Source organism: Mus caroli, chromosome 12 (assembly GCF_900094665.2).
Source record: "Mus caroli chromosome 12, CAROLI_EIJ_v1.1, whole genome shotgun sequence".
In the NCBI taxonomy this organism is placed as follows: domain Eukaryota; kingdom Metazoa; phylum Chordata; class Mammalia; order Rodentia; family Muridae; genus Mus; species Mus caroli.
Window position 1 is genome coordinate 33,170,770 of NC_034581.1, and position 16,214 is coordinate 33,186,983.

Sequence of the window (16,214 nt, forward strand, 5' to 3'; positions counted from 1 at the left end):
TGTAGACCAGGCTGGCCTCGAATTCAGAAATCTGCCTGCCTCTGCCTCCCAAGTGCTGGGATTAAAGGTGTGTGCCACCACCTCCCAGCTAGGACCAAAGAAATATTAATTTCATTTTAGTTATTTATAATTAAAGTTCTAATAAGCATTGATGTTTGAATTTTTGATCTTCCATAATTTGATTTCAAATTCAGCTTCCAATGAAATATGTTCAGTGACATTTATTTACCATAGGAACAATTATTTAAAGTATATGAAAAAAGGGAAAATAGAAATTTGTGCTCTCTGCCTTTTGGAAGCTTAAGTGACTGATTTAATTAATAACCTTTTCGCTGAGAAACACTGTCTCTACCGGCACTCTCAGCTGTCCACGAAACAAGCATACATCCTCAGCGAGCCAGCTCTTAAACTTACTAGACTCTACTCTCCTGGCCCCAGCCTTATCCACTTTGTGCTATCCTGGGATCTCTTGTGACTCCTGAGTTACAGCCTCTCTCTGAACTTCCAGAGAGAAGTTCAAGAAGCTAAGTTTCTGCACCTAATCATTAACCCTGGACCATCTGAAGAAGGCTGCTAGCAGGGTGTGGGGCCCTCCTGGGTACAGATATTACAGCACAGAGCCTTCTTTCAGGATTCTTTTGATAGCAGAGAACTATATGTCCTTGGCTAAATCAACTTGTGTTGGTTTGGTTCTACAGCAAGCCATTTTCTACACATATCACCTCACATATTTGAATTTTTATAATTAACCATAAAAGATATAATTAGGAACAGAAGAAAGAGCTTTATCAAGTCCAACAGGCTTGACCTCATTAACCAAGTTAAGAACATAAGCCATGCAAGTTCATTGAGACCATACCCACTCTAATAGAAAGATGAAACTTCACCATAATTTTAGTGGCTTGCTTAGTCATTCAAGTTCAGTACTAGAAAATCAGATTATGCACTATTTTAAAGCAGAATTTATGGGTATCATGCAATATTTTGCTTTAAAAGCTGTTGGGACTACACAAAGCAAACTTCAGCATATCCATGCCTTTCATGTTTACTGTGATTTTCCTATTCACCCAGGGCAAACATGGGCTACATAATCAATAATACTTGAAAAACTTTGTCCTTTAATTTATTGCTAAATCATTTAACAGCTATGTCTTTGACCAATGCTTAGAAGTAAAAATTCAATTTGTAAATCTATCTGGCTTTGAATAAGAAAACAAGTCAAGTGTGATTTCTTTATGCCTACACCTTAGTTGTTAATTTAAATATGTTTGCCAATAATCTATATTTGGGTTGTATTTATCTTCAAAACTGAATTTTCTTATATTTCTGAATATCTTTCAGTTCATTTTAAAATATTCATTTATTTAGTGTATTTATGTGTGTGTGTGTGTGTGTGTGCATGTGTGTGTGTGTGTGCATGTGTGTGCGTGTGTGTGTGTGTGCTCATGTGCATGTATAAATGTACACTGTGTTTAGAGAATATGAGTGCTTGTCACAGTGTCCGTGGAGGTCAAAGAACAATCTTTGGGAGTTGATTGTTCCCTTTACCATATGATTCTAGGGAGAAAACAAACTCCGGTCTTCAGGCTTGGCAGCAAGCACCTTTAAATGCCGAACCTTCTTGACAGCCCTTCTTGCTTTTCTTAAGTTTCTCACAGAAATGTTTTCCTTGATATCTTGGAATTGCTTCTCAAGGCCCCTGGGTCCTGTGGAGTTATTTTAACTTGAAAACTGTAAGATTCACTTAACTGACTAGTAAAGATCCATAGGCTTTATCTCATTTCTCATAACAAACCCCACAAAACTAAACTATTACAATGTAGTTATATGAAGAATTTAAAGCAAATAGAAACCGTTTTTGGTTAGGGTCCCAAAATCTATATGTGTATATAAATTATTTTTATTATAACTTTTGCTTGTGGCAATATAAGACATTTTCTCCTTCACTCAATGAAGTAAATGATAATGACTACTTGGGTATGAAATTTACATACAACATATGGTTATTTTTAGACAATTATATAAACTTGCAATAGCTTTATAGAAAACATTGGCTGTGTCATCTAGATCTTTCCAAATTGTGAGATAAACACTTTCATTGAGTTTTTCCTTCCTTCCTTTCTTCCTTTCTTCCTTTCTGGAACTATTGTCTTGTGTGTTCTTTGCTAGTTTCTAAAAACACATATCTCTAAGAAGAGCTGTGGTTCTTTTTCTACATACTTTTATCAAGCTCTGAAGATGATGATGATGATGATGATAAGGATGACGAGGATGATCTAGTTTAGAAAAGTAAAGGTCCAAACAGAAAAACCATGCATCATCCTGAAAATCTAAAGTGAGCTAGTTTAAGAACTCTCTCTCTCATCCAGAGACTTCCCCACCTGGAGATCCATCCAATATACAACCAAAAAAACCCAGACACTATTGTGGATGCCCACAGGAGCCTGATATAGCTGTTTCCTGAGAGGCTCTGCCAGTGCCTGACAAATACAGAAGTGGATGTTCACAGCCATCCATTGGACTGAGCACAGGTTCCCCAGTGAAGGACCTAGAGAAAATACCCAAGGAGCTGAAGGGGTTTGCAGCCCCCTAGGAGGAAAAACAATATGAACTAACCAGTAACCCCAGAGCTCCCAGGGACTAAATCACTAACAAAAGAAAACACATGGTGAGACTCATGGCTCCAGCTGCATATGCAGCAGAGGATAGCCTAATTGGTCATCAATGGGAGGAGAGGCCCTTGGTCCTGTGAAGGTTCTATGGCCCAGTATAGGGGAATGACAGGGACTGGAAGCGGGAGTGGGTGGGTTGGTGAGCAGAGGCAGGGGGAGGGGATAGGGGGTTTTCAGAGGAGAAACCAGGAAAGGGGATACCATTTGAAATGAAAATAAAGAAAATATCTAATAAAAAATCAAAGGAACAAACAAACAAATAAAAAGAACTCACTCTCAGTTTTCACCAGTAGAGTGACTAAAAGATGTGTGCAAAGTTTCCTCAAATGAAACAGAAAACATCCCTCCCGCCCTTCCTCCTAGGCCACCTGAGCCATGAAATATGAAATATGCTTTACTAAAGTGTTAACTTTGGAGGTCATTTATTGGAACAATCATGAAGATTGTAATAGTCTAGTAATGGAAATATACATTAATTTAGACACTATCCCAATAAACATTGTCTTAAGGAATCACTGGTCTTCATGGAAGTTCCCTAACAATTGGAGTGGGTGCTGTCCGTGACTGTTACCCTGCCTGTGGATCCTGTTACCCTAACTGGACTGCCTTGTTTGGCCTCAGTGGGGGTAGGATGTACCTAATACTGCATTGACTTCATGTGCCAGGGTTGCTCATTACCAGAGCTGGAGACAGGGGTGAGGTGCTCACTTTCTCAGAGGAGGAGAGGAAGGGGGAAGGTAGGAGAGGTTGTGTGAACACCATCTTATTGTCTGTAAAAAAGACCAAATGGACCCCAGCTTCTCCTGTCAGGCTGATAACATTATTTAGTGTATTGATCCAAGGTAAATAACTTCTTGAAAAAGTTTCCCTCATGGGAAATGGTGCCAGTCATAAGGAGTTGCTCTGTCTTCAATTGAGTAGCTTTGATGGCAAGTTGTTACTGGTCTGGTAGAATTTGGTTTCCTCTGTGGTTTGCCTGCAGGTGAGAGAAATGCAGTCTGTCAGGGGAACTTGGTTTGTTCAATAATCATGTGTCAGTGTAAACTGGTGACTTGTTTTCTGGTCTTACATGGCTATCTGTTCACTTGGTGATGATATTGCCTCTGCTTTTACAGTACTTGAAACAAATCAAGTTTCTGAAATTTAAAACCACAAAAGTTGACCCTGGACATGACAGGAACATGATCAGACAAAAGAAAAGAATTAACATTACTAAGGATGGGTTCCTTCCCTCCCCTTTAACACTTGAAAGCTCCAGAGCCCCAGCAATAAGTACTAGGAAAATGTATTCATTTTCAAGACTTAAAAAAAAATGTTCTATAGTTCCTATTTTGCAGTTTTCAATGTGCTTATTAAACAGTCTTCTTAATGTTTTAATTTTACTTCAACACCTTAATCTGGGATATTTTGTCTTACCTGAACATTGGGTAGCTCTAGGGAAAAATGATATTTGATTCATTGAGTTTTCAAAGTCTAATGCCTTTATAAAATTAACTTATACTGATAGCTTAGCATTGATTCAGGGCCAAAGAAACATCTCAAACGTAGACCAGACGGGGATATTTATTAATGCTTCCTTTCAGGTATCAAAAATGTGCTTAAATTGAAATGTAAAGATTATGTTAAAATGTGACTGCTATTCAGTTAATTTGGAGGTAGATACTTACAGTTTATTTCCCTTATGTTGTATTTTCTCTGAATTTTAATATGTAAGAGTGGAGCAATTTCACATTTGTGCTTTAAATTACTAATAATATCAAGGCTGTATTGTTTATTCTAATGTAATACTGTGCAGGAATACTTCAGGGTTTTTTGTATTGTTTTGTTTTTTGTTTTTTGTTTTGTTTGTTTGTTTGTTTTTTGTTCTTTTTAAGTTGCATATCCTCTATATTAGAATTTTGTTCCTCTAGGCTGCCATCAGAAGTGATATGCGACAGCAAGGCTTACTGAAAAGTAAAGAGAGGAAACTTCTGAAAACCTGAATCCTGTGATGTCTTTCTTCTCTAAGAAAAATGTTTTGCACCTATGTGCTTTGGGGATCTGACATTACTCATTTAGTTGACCCCAGGAAAGGAAGTGAACACAGGCTTCGTAAAGAAGATTATTTTTGTTGTTAAACCATGCTGCATTCTTTGTGTAAAAACAGATTTAAACAATCCCATGTATCTTGGCTGTTTTTCCTCCTATAAGGAAGCATCTATATATTTTAACATTATTGATCCCTATATCTATCCGTTAATGTTTCTTTAAATGCATTTTCTCCAGATGTTGGATGAAAAAACGCCCTTGTTATTTTTTCCATTATCACTCTTCACTACTTTCCATAGGCTGCGGGGTTGTGTGAGCCAAGGGCTGACAGAAATAGCATACACGGGAGCTCCAAATTATAGGCACGAAAAATAACTTTTGTAAAATACATTTTAAGTGACACTACCTTCCCCAAAAGCTGGCTCTAATTGACTCAAGCCTAGAAAGCAGTAACTGAGGAGCACATCAGACACACGTCCACTGATCCCAGAATGGGCTCCACAGTATGACATTGGCAGGATGATGACATTCCCAGCTTGCTACCAGCACATTCCAAAAATCAGGCTGGGTATTTTGGTACCATCAGGCCAGTTTCCCTCAGAAGGATCCTCTAACAAGAAGAGACTGTTAGGTTATTTACTCCAGCTGCAGAGAACTCCACTGCTCACCTGCCAGCAGATAAAAGAAAGAAGGGTGAGGGAGACCTCAAGCAGGGGGGATTTCTTTATATACAGATGGCCTTTGCCCGGGTTTGAGGCTGCAGCAGTCCTGGGATCCTGCTGTTCACTGAATGTTACAGATGGCTGCGTGGGCAGGAAGCCCTCCCCTTTCCTAACAGTGCTCTGGGGACTAGAGGGGGCCTGGAAGGAGCTCTCTTCTTCCTTCCCAGCTTCTTCTCCAAACCCCCAACTGAGAAGGAAAAAAAAAAGGAGAGAGAAAAAGAGAGAAAGCAAAGAATAGTTTTAAATATTTAAAAAACACATCCATACAACCATTTCTGCCAGTATAATTTTTTTTCTTTTTAGAGAATATTTAGATTAACCTTGATGCTCTTGATTGGAGTAGTGTTCTGAATAAATGATGACAGCTCACTGAAGCACCACAGTTTGTGTTGAATTATGAAACAATTTCACATAAGCAAAAAGAGGCTTGATCAAGTAAATATGGCATCGGAAGTGGTTTCTTCTTCCTTTCCTAAAGTCACATTTTAAGGTTTAGTTTTCCCCATAATTTTTCTGTGGTGCTTTGAGTGTGTGTGTTTGTGTTGTATAGATATACCTGTAGTGGTGGATGTGTTGTTGTTGTTGTTGTTGTTGGTGGTGGTGGTGGTGGTGGTGAATGTGTGTATACATATATTTATAAGCCAGAAATTGATGTCTGGCATCTTACTTAATCTGTCTCCAATTTCATTCTCAGATTTGAGATCTCTCACTGAATCAGCTCCAAGGATCTTCCTGTGTCTGCTTCCCCAATGTTAGAATCATAGCATGTGTTAAGTGCTCATAGTTTTTATATGAAATCTAGGGAATAGAATTCAGGTTCTCACTCTCACATTAAAAGCACATTACTGAATGAGCCATCTTGCCTTTCAGATGATATTGCTTTTAATACACGTAAATACTTAGCTGATTTGAGCCTATTAACAAAGGGTTAATTTCATAATTATAGAACTAAACCAAGCATTGTAGATTCAGTCCACACAAGTTTTGCTTATAATTTTGAGACAATGGCATCATTCCTCTTCCATTTGTACAACTTAAAGACATATTATGCTCTCACTGAAACATAATATTCAGCACAATATCACTTTTATTTTGAACCATTTAATATCAGGAGAGAGCTTTTATGTATTTGTGCAAAAGGAAAATTTCACAAGAGTTAATTTTAATTTTTATAAGTATTTCATTTTAAAATGCACACAAATATATATGTAAGGCAGGAAAAACATATGAAAACTTCCATAAAGGAGGTTTTGACAAATATTTTCCTTTAGGAAATACAGAGAATTGTTAAGAGAAGGCTTCAACTATCTTGTCTTAGATGTGCTGGCGTGAGGAAGTGTTATTACTCGACTCTTGGGAGAGAAGCCAGATGGTAATCGAACTGCCATGGAGCTCCACACACTTGGAATTGGACTGCTGTTCTTTTTCATCTCTTCTCTTTGGGACTAGTTTTCTGACATGATTTATCTTGATGGTTTTTTTGTTGAATCTACTCTTGATTTGAAAATTGGTTCACTGGAGTCAAAAGCAGCTGAGCTAAAAGAACATATTTAGCGGAAGTGAGATGACTTTTACTTCCTACAAATAAAAGTGGAATGTCTTTATTATACCCCAAACCAGGGACTGCATAATGTGTGTGTAGTTCATCTCAGTTTCCAGGTCATAAATGGAAGGGGAGCATTTTGAACTTCATAAAATCAAAGTTCCAGAATTTTACTTTTCAATACAAAAAGCCTTCTTCCATTCTTTCTGGATTTTCATCTGGCTTTAGGAACCATGTTCAGGTCACTGCCAGCTTGCTGGCTGCAGAGTTAGTGGTATGGCCATATTTCTCAGTTTGACTGACCACAGAATAAGATACTCAAGAGAAAGCCTGGCCAACCCATACAAGTAAAAGCCCAGGCTGAAAGTCAGAATTTTCATCTCTGTATATAGATGTCATTGACTCTAAATATAAATTTGTAGAAAAAGACAGGCAACTGTTCAAAATAGAACCCATTGTCACTAGATTAGTAGCATTATTAGAGTCATTTATTAAGATATATTTTGAACAAACCCAATGGAAGAATGTAGAAACAAGACACATTGTATATTCATTGCCTATTTTATAAACCATATTATTGCCTTCCTTTCTAATATTTATTTCCATTCACAATAAAACAATAATATTTGAGAAATATATACATTTGAGAAAGTATACATATATATTGTACACACACAAACATATTTGAATGTGAGGAATTCAAACACTGATGTTATGCAGTTAAGCTATTGGAACTTAGGGGACTTAAAAGGATTCACTGATTTCCCAAGCACAAGAGAAAATCTTTAGACATCATAAATGAGAAACAAGTACCCAAAGAGCTATGTGTGTGTCTGTGTAGGTATGCACCTATGTATAAACACATCCATGTATATTCATGCACATGCAATGTGTTTGAATGAGGTTATTTATTATGGTTTTTAATGAGCAGATAAATAGAATGTATCATCATAAAGATGCATGCAAATAGAGAAAGAACCTATGTTGCTTAAGCTTAATAGATAAAACATGAAGTGTACTTTAGGGGAAAAAAAACCCCAAGTCACACTGGAAATGCCTTAAATGTCTACATGTGCAATGGTTCAGCAAGGCCCAATCCACTAATGACAGCCATTGCCCCACATTGTAGTGTTACAAAGCTGAAATGTTCCTGCACACTGGCCCTATCCAAGTGCTTTAAGAAATAATGGTTCTAAGATGAAAGTCTTGTTAAGGTTTCAATGAAAATGTTTGGCACACCATAATGAAAAGCCAACAATCTGCTTTTAACAAGAGACACTGGAAAAATGTCGGTTAACATACTGCTGAAAATATTAATTCTCCTTAATGGCAGGATGCAACGTAGCTTTTTATAGGTTTTGATCCATGTCATAAATTTGGCTACGACAAAAGGGATACCCCAGCTTTACTCACTGGCAAGAACATTAGCTATTTTCCAGTCTTAATAGGTTTGGCTGGAGTTTGTTCCTCCGAGAGATGGCTAGATATGTATGTGTGCTGTGTTAGCACACATATGCATGCACTTATGTGCATGTGTGAGGGTGTAGTAAATGTGTGTGTGTGTGTAGTTTGGGAAACTTTCTAAAGATTTAAGTTCTAGGTTCCATCGTGATTGTTAGAATCTCGATTGAAAGCTTGGATCAATGTGGAAGATAACTGTCTTACAAACCAATGTGCTTATTCTTTACATACTCTTCTTAGACTGGCTGAGTGAGGAAAAAAAAAGCATATTTTCCTACACCTTTTCTCTAATTGCAAAGTTGGAAATTATGGATATTAAGAATTAAGGAAAGCAGCCAGGCGTGGTGGCACATGCCTTTAATTCCAGCACTCGGGAGGCAGAGGCAAGCAGATTTCTGAGTTCGAGGCCAGCCTGGTCTACAAAGTGAATTCCAAGACAGCCAGGGCTATACAGAGAAACCCTGTCTCCAAAAACCAAAAACCAAAAAAAAAAAAAAAAAATTAAGCAAGGGGAGAGAGGTTGTTTTTTTTAAGTATCTCAGAACAGTGGACTTCATTTGGTCGATTAAATTTTAAAACAGTATTGCCTTTGCTCAAAATTTCATGTGCAGTCTTCTCTTAGTGAAAAATGGACAGTATATATGGGTTGTTTAACTTCAGGGGCAGACATCAACATTTTATCCCAAACATCTTTTTTTGTTTTGTTTTGTTTTTAAACTTTGTTCCTGAATGAGGATTGTTTTGTTTTCCCTTCAGTAGTTGAAAGGAAAAGGAGGGTTTGGATTTAGTGACCCTAGGAAAAGTCACTGAAGGAATACCTCTTTATTGCCATAAGGAAGGCATACAATTGTAATCACAGTGTTTTAAGTATATTCCTAATGGTGTTTTTATGTTTCAACAGCAATGACCAAGCACTATGTGCTTAAAATATGCTAATAGAGTTCTGTTGCTTCTATTTTCAATTTCAGGATGAATCCAATGTCCTAGAGCAACAACTGAAGAGAAGATGAAGTGTGAACTTCTTATACAGAAAAAATAGCTTTTACTAGGATAACTCAAATGTTTTTTGATGAACAAGAATACTGACAGAGCAAATTATACGTTGATGCTACTTTCTTACAACAGTGAGTTTTCATTAGCCTCCAAATCATGTCAAAGAGAGAGTGACTTGTTCAAACTTCAAAATTCCAGCCAGGTTTTCTAGAAGCAGTAGATTTGGCATACAGTTGAATAATCTGCTTTTAAATTAAATTTTCTCTCTTCCATGTAATTTCTTTCATATATTATTTCTTATACAATATATCATGATTATAGGTTCCCCTTCTCCTCTAGATCTACTCCCTTTCAATCTCTCATAAGAAAAAAAAGCTGGCTTCTAGGAGATAAGAACCAGACATGACAAAATAAAATATAAGATGAAACAAAAACTAATAATAAAGTTGGATATGGCACCCTAGCAAGAGAAAAAGAGACCCACAAGTAGGTATAAGAGTTATAGACCAACTTGTTCTCACAATCAGGAGTACCATAAAATACTAAGCTAATAGCCATACTATATATTCAAAGGACCTGGGACTTCAGGCTTGCTGCTTTAGATGCTGTGAACTCATATGTTCCTTGATTAGTTGGTTCAGAGAACCTGATTCACCTGATGTTCTCCATTGCCCTCTGGTTTTAACAATGGTTCTGTCTCCTCTTCCTCAGGATTTCTTGAGCTTTGATAAATACCTCCAGTTTAGACTCTTTACATATAGTATTTGGCTATGGGACACTTTATCTGTTCCCATCTGCTGCCAGAGAGTGCCTTTCAGGTGACAACTGAAGAATATCATTAGGAATCATTTATTGATCCTTTTGCCAGTAGTGTTTGGTTTTTATTCTGGGTTTCTGGGACATCTAGTCTATCTATTCTTCTTGGTTACCCCTGCAGTGTTAGCTAAATCAGACATTGGTTGGCTACTCACATAAGGTCTGTGCCACCATTGAACTAGAATATATTGCAGGCAGGGCAGATTGTAGGTCAAGGGTTTGTGGCTGGGTTTGTGTCCACATTTCTCTTTCTATAACCTTCAGAGTACTCTTCTGCATCAAAGCATCTAGAACATGGGTTGAAGGCTAAATGTAGATGACATTTGGACTTCTCCATGTTCAATGTATTGTGTGGGTGTTGTCTTTAGCATTGGGCCCTCCTCTGTGTTTGCAGAGAGAAACTTTTTGTTTTAGCAACAGATGGGATTGTACGATGATTTCCATGGGAGCTCCATTGGCCAACATCTCAATAGAATGCAACCCAGTCTTGCCACCAAAAATCTTGCAGTCTTGTAGAGATGGCCATTTGAGAGTTTATATCGGACCATTACTGGGAGTCTTCATTAGGATCACATTTATAGGATTCCTTCCTTCCAGAAGGTTTCTGCCATATTAGGTTTTCACACCATTCCCAAATGCCCTCCTCCCCAATTCCAGAGTTCTCACTCTCTCCTGCACCTTCAACTGATACTCCCATTATACACCCCTGTACCCACCAGCTCCCAGTATGCCCACAAAATCTATTCTGTTTCCTCATCCCAGGAAGACCCATGGTTCCCCATAGACCATTCCTCTTTATCTAACTTCTCTGCATCTGTTGACTGTAGCTTGGTAGTCATTTATTTAACATCTAATATCCACTTACAAGTGGGTACGTACCATATTTTTCTTCCTCGGTATGAGTTATTTCACTTAGGATTTTTTTTTGTTCCATCCATATGCCAACAAATTTCATGATGTTATATTTTGTTTACAACTGAGTAATAGTTCATTTTGTAAATGTACCATGTTTTCTTTATCTGTTCTTTTGTTGAGAGAGATCTAGATTGTTTATAGATGCTAGCTATTATGAATAAAGCTGCAATGAGCATGATCAAACAAGTGTCCTTGTGATAGGATGGAAGGATCTTTGGGTATGTGGTATAGCTGGGCCTTGAGGTATATTGATTCTCAACTTTCTGAGGAATCAACATTGACTTTCATGGTAGCTATACAAGTCTGCATTCCTGCCATCAATGGAGGAATGTACCCTTCTCTCCACATCCTCCCCAGAATTGCCTGATCCTTGCTGCAGTTCCAGGCAAGAGGAGAGAAGTCCTGGTCCCAGTCCCACCAGTGTCTCTCTGGAGCTAAGCAAGATGGTGAATGTCGAAAGCCCAAAAGAAACACACTGAGCTGAAAGTCTTGTTGAAGCAGGAACTCAACTTTGTGGCATCAGCCTCTGGCTTATATAAGTTCAGAACATAAGGAGGGGGATTTTTGGTAGGGTAAGAGGATGTAGAAGTTGGGAAAGGGTGACAGAGGGTATGGAGTGACTGACAGGGCCAATGGCAAAGCTCAACATCAGCAATGACAGGGCAGAGGCAGGGCCAAACAGTCATTCCTATACAGAAGTGACTGAGACAGGTCTCAAAACTAGAGCCAGGCTTAGGCATTCCCACAAGGCCACACAAACTCTAGCCAGGCTCAGGTTTGTCCTCAAGGCCCAAACCAGGGCCAAAATGAGGTCCAAAACAGGATGAGATGTTATTTGTGTAATTGATCTTAGCCATTCTGGCAGGTATAAGACAGAATTTTAAAGTAGTATTGATTTGCATTTCCCTGATGGATAAGAATGTTGAACATTTTTAAGTGGTTCTCTACTACTTAAGATTCCCCATTGAGAATTTCTTTTGCTTTAATTTTATTATTAGATATTTTCTTTATTTACATTTCAAATGTTAGCCCAAAAGTTCCCTATACCCTCCCCCCGCCCTGCTCCCCTACCCACCCACTCCCACTTCTTGGCCCTGGCTTTCCCCTGTACTGGGGCATATAAAGTTTGCAAGACCTAGGGGCCTCTCTTCCCAATGATGGCCAGCTAGACCATCTTCTGATACATATGCAGCTAGAGACACGAACTCTGGGGGTACTGGTTAGTTCATAATGTTGTTCCACCTATAGGGTTGCAGACTGCTTCAGCTCTTGGGTACTTTTCTCTAGCTCCTCCATTGGGGGCCCTGTGATCCATCCATATTAAGAATTTTCTGTCAGAGCTATAACACATTTTCTGTCAGAGAGAGAGGGAGGCGAGGTTACAGATACAGATACAAATACACATACAGATATACATACATACAGATACAGATATAGATAGATTTTTTTTTTTTTTAGTTCTTAAATATTTCAGATATTAGTCTTCTACTGGAAGTAGAGTTGGGGGGAAAAAAAACTACTTCCCAATCTGTAGGATGTCACTTTATCCTTTTGAACCTGTCTTTTGCTCCTTCCAAAAAGTTCTCAGTTTCATGAGATCCTAATTATTACTTGTTGCTCTTAGTGCCTGTATTATTGCTATTCTATTCAGAAAGATTTCTCCTGTGCCCGTGCATTCAAGGCCATTTCGTACATTATTTTCTATCAAATCCAGTGTCTCTGGTTTTATGTTGAGGTCAATGATTGACTTGGACTTCAGTTTTGTGCAGGGTGATGAACGTGGATCTATTTGCATTTTATACATGCAGACATCAGATTGGACCACCACATTTGTTGAAGATGCTTTCTTTTATTTTACTGTGTATGGCTTTTGGCTTGTTTATCAAAAATCATGTGTCCATGTTCTTGGTAGGATGGCCATTTTTACTATGTTAAATCTATTTACTCTGTAATAAAATAGCATAGAAGATATGTCCATCTTCTGATATTGTCTTCAATTTCTTACTTCAAAGACTTGAAGTGTTATGGTTTTGTTTTTTGTGTTTTAATTACACAAGTCTTTCACTTACTTGGTGAGAATTATACCCAAGATATCTCCATCTTTTGATATCTTCTTCAATTTCTTTCTTCAAAGACTTGAAGGTTTTATTACACAAGATTTTCATTTGCTTGGTAATAGTTACCCCAAGATACTTTATATTATTTGAGGCTATAGTGAGATGTACAATTTTTTTCTTAATCTAACATTCATATACATGTGGGCTACTTGAGTTAATCTTGTATCCAGCCACTTTGCTGAAAGTGTTCATTAGCTATAGGAGTTCCCTGGTAGAATTTTGAGGGTCACTTATACATATTAGCATGTCATTGGAAAATAATGATACATTGACTTATTTGTTTTCCTTTGATCTCTTTCAATTGTCTTATTTCTCTAGCTAAAACTTCATGTATATTAAATAGTATAGAATAAGTGGACAACCTTGGCTTGTTCATAATGTTAATGGAATTGTTTTGATTTTCTATCCATTTACTTGGCTTTGAATTGCTTTAAATTGAATTTATTATATTTAGTTATATTCCTAGGATCCACAATCTCTTCATGACTTTTATCATAAAGACATTTTGTTTTTTTCAAAGACCTTTGGCATCTAATTAGATGATTATGTGTTTTTCCTCTCAGTTTGTTTATAAGATGGATTATGTTTACTGATTTTCATATATAGAACCATTCATACATCTCTGGGATGGAGCCTCCTTGATTATAATGGATGATTTTTTATTATATTTTGAGATATTGTTTGCAAGTATTTTATTAGAGACATTTGCATGCATATTTATAACAAAACTTGTTTTGTAATTATGTTTCTTTGTTGAGACTTTCTGTGGTTTGGGTATCAATATAACTGTGGCTTCATAAAATGAATTGGGCAATGGTCATCTTGCTTCTATTTTTGGAATAATTTGAAGAGTATTGACACTAACCCTTTTTTGAAAATCTGGTAAAATTCAAAGCTAAAACCTTCTGATCATGTGGTGGTTTTTTGTTTTTGTTTTTGTTTTTGTTTTTGTTTTGGTTTTGGTTTGGTTTGACTCCTTTTATTTAACTAGGAGTTATAGGTCTATTTTAATTGTTTACCTGATTGTTATCAGGTTTTCAAGATCATGTTTTGACAGATATAGGCAAATGTTTTATACAACTTAGTTAGAATTTTCTTTATTTCATTAGTTGGCAAGATGGATATTGAAGAGCTTGGTCCATAGAATGAGAGATCATACCAGAAGCAGTTGGAATATGATTTTCTGAAATTTATCCATCAACTTGTATTGAAGCTTATCCTCTGGTTCACTATGATAAATCACATGTTTCTTTTTGTACCCAAGTTTCTTACTAATTTTTAGTGAGTTTCAAGTATAATCTGTTCTTTTTGTCATTAAAGGAAATACAGAGGAATTGGGGCAGTATTTAGAATTCTTGCATAATTGTAGTAGTAAGAAATAAGAATATTGAAAGGTAATGCCTGTACTGAAATATCTTGTATTTCCCCCTTTTAACAAGTAGTAGATTAGAGAAGTATACAGGTTATGCTTCAGTAGTGTTACCTGCACAACTTAATTTTTAGTTCTTTATTTTGGAAGAACAATCATTCATAGGGATCCTTGTGAAGAACTTTATTAGTACATTGGATTATAATTCTTATAAAGCTTTAATCTTAAGACCATTAGTCTCTTTGGATAGTTCCCGAAATGTATGTCCCATGGGTTTATTCAGATAATTTACTTACATATCTACGTTGTATAATATATGATTTAAATAAATTAATTCATCTTGGAAAACTTTATCTTATTTTATTTTAATTTTGTTAAGTGGTATCTACCAGGAAAACTATCCATTTCTTTCAGATTTTCCAGTTGGGTGGAGTAAAGGTCCTTGAACTACGACCTAATATTCTTTGGATTTCTTCTGTGTCTGCTATTACCATAAAATAACTAGCTTAATTCACGTATTCTAGCCAGAATGGTCTGTAGAGTGGTAATCTAATGTAAACAGAAGGAAGAGAAAGAAGGGAGAAAATAATGTTTTTTCTGCATTTATTTTAGAAAGGAAAATGATTTATCTCTCTCCCCAAATGTTTATAGATTATTAGCTAGATTGAAATAGTATTGTTCTGTTTCATTTCTAGTAATTGCATTGAAAGTCAGTACAAATACACATTTGCCTGAAATGTAATTGGACTAACAATTCCATGTGTAAAATTGTTCCTTGTAGCATTAATACACCTAAAAATAGAATTTCAAGTTTCTATATGTTTTAATAGGCCATAAGAGTATTGGGCTGTCTGCTGTATACATATTTATCAAATGGTCTTCCCACATTCTTGCACTTAATGAAGTGTCACTGTAATTTGATTTGTTTATCTGGTAACTCTGTCTTTAAATGTGAAGTTATGCTGCCAGTAAATACACAAAAGCTGTTGTGCAGAAATCAGCAAATGTAGTTGAAAACATAATGGCACTTTAAAGGAGCCTTCTAAGCACATGGTAGAGATCTTTGCACAGCCAGGGAAAATAATTCCATGTGGTCATTCTTGTTCTTGAGTGACTTTCTGGATATGTGAAGCTGTTGAATGAATAGTATGATGGCTCAGTAGCATGTTCACCAAAAATTAGTGTACATACACACACACACACACACACCTACCTCCCACACACTTACACACATACCAAATGGACAAAATATATTTTTATAAAAACTTTTCATATGACAGAAGATATCAGCCAGTGATTTTCTGATGGAATCAAAGTTCTAAGAGACCACTGGAAGTCATTGTGGACATGAATTTAACACACAAATTGGTACTTAATATACACTCCAAAATAATAGCCTCAGAGTTGGAGAAAAACAAAAGAGAGCTATTCACTGGTAGATTGTTTGCTTGTTTGTTTGTTTGTTAGAGGAGTAATACAGATTTAGTTTGGGGATTATTTATCTTATGATTCTTTAAAGCAATGTTTATTTTAGCTACAATATTTGTACCTAGAAAAGCAGGAAGTTTACATGATTAG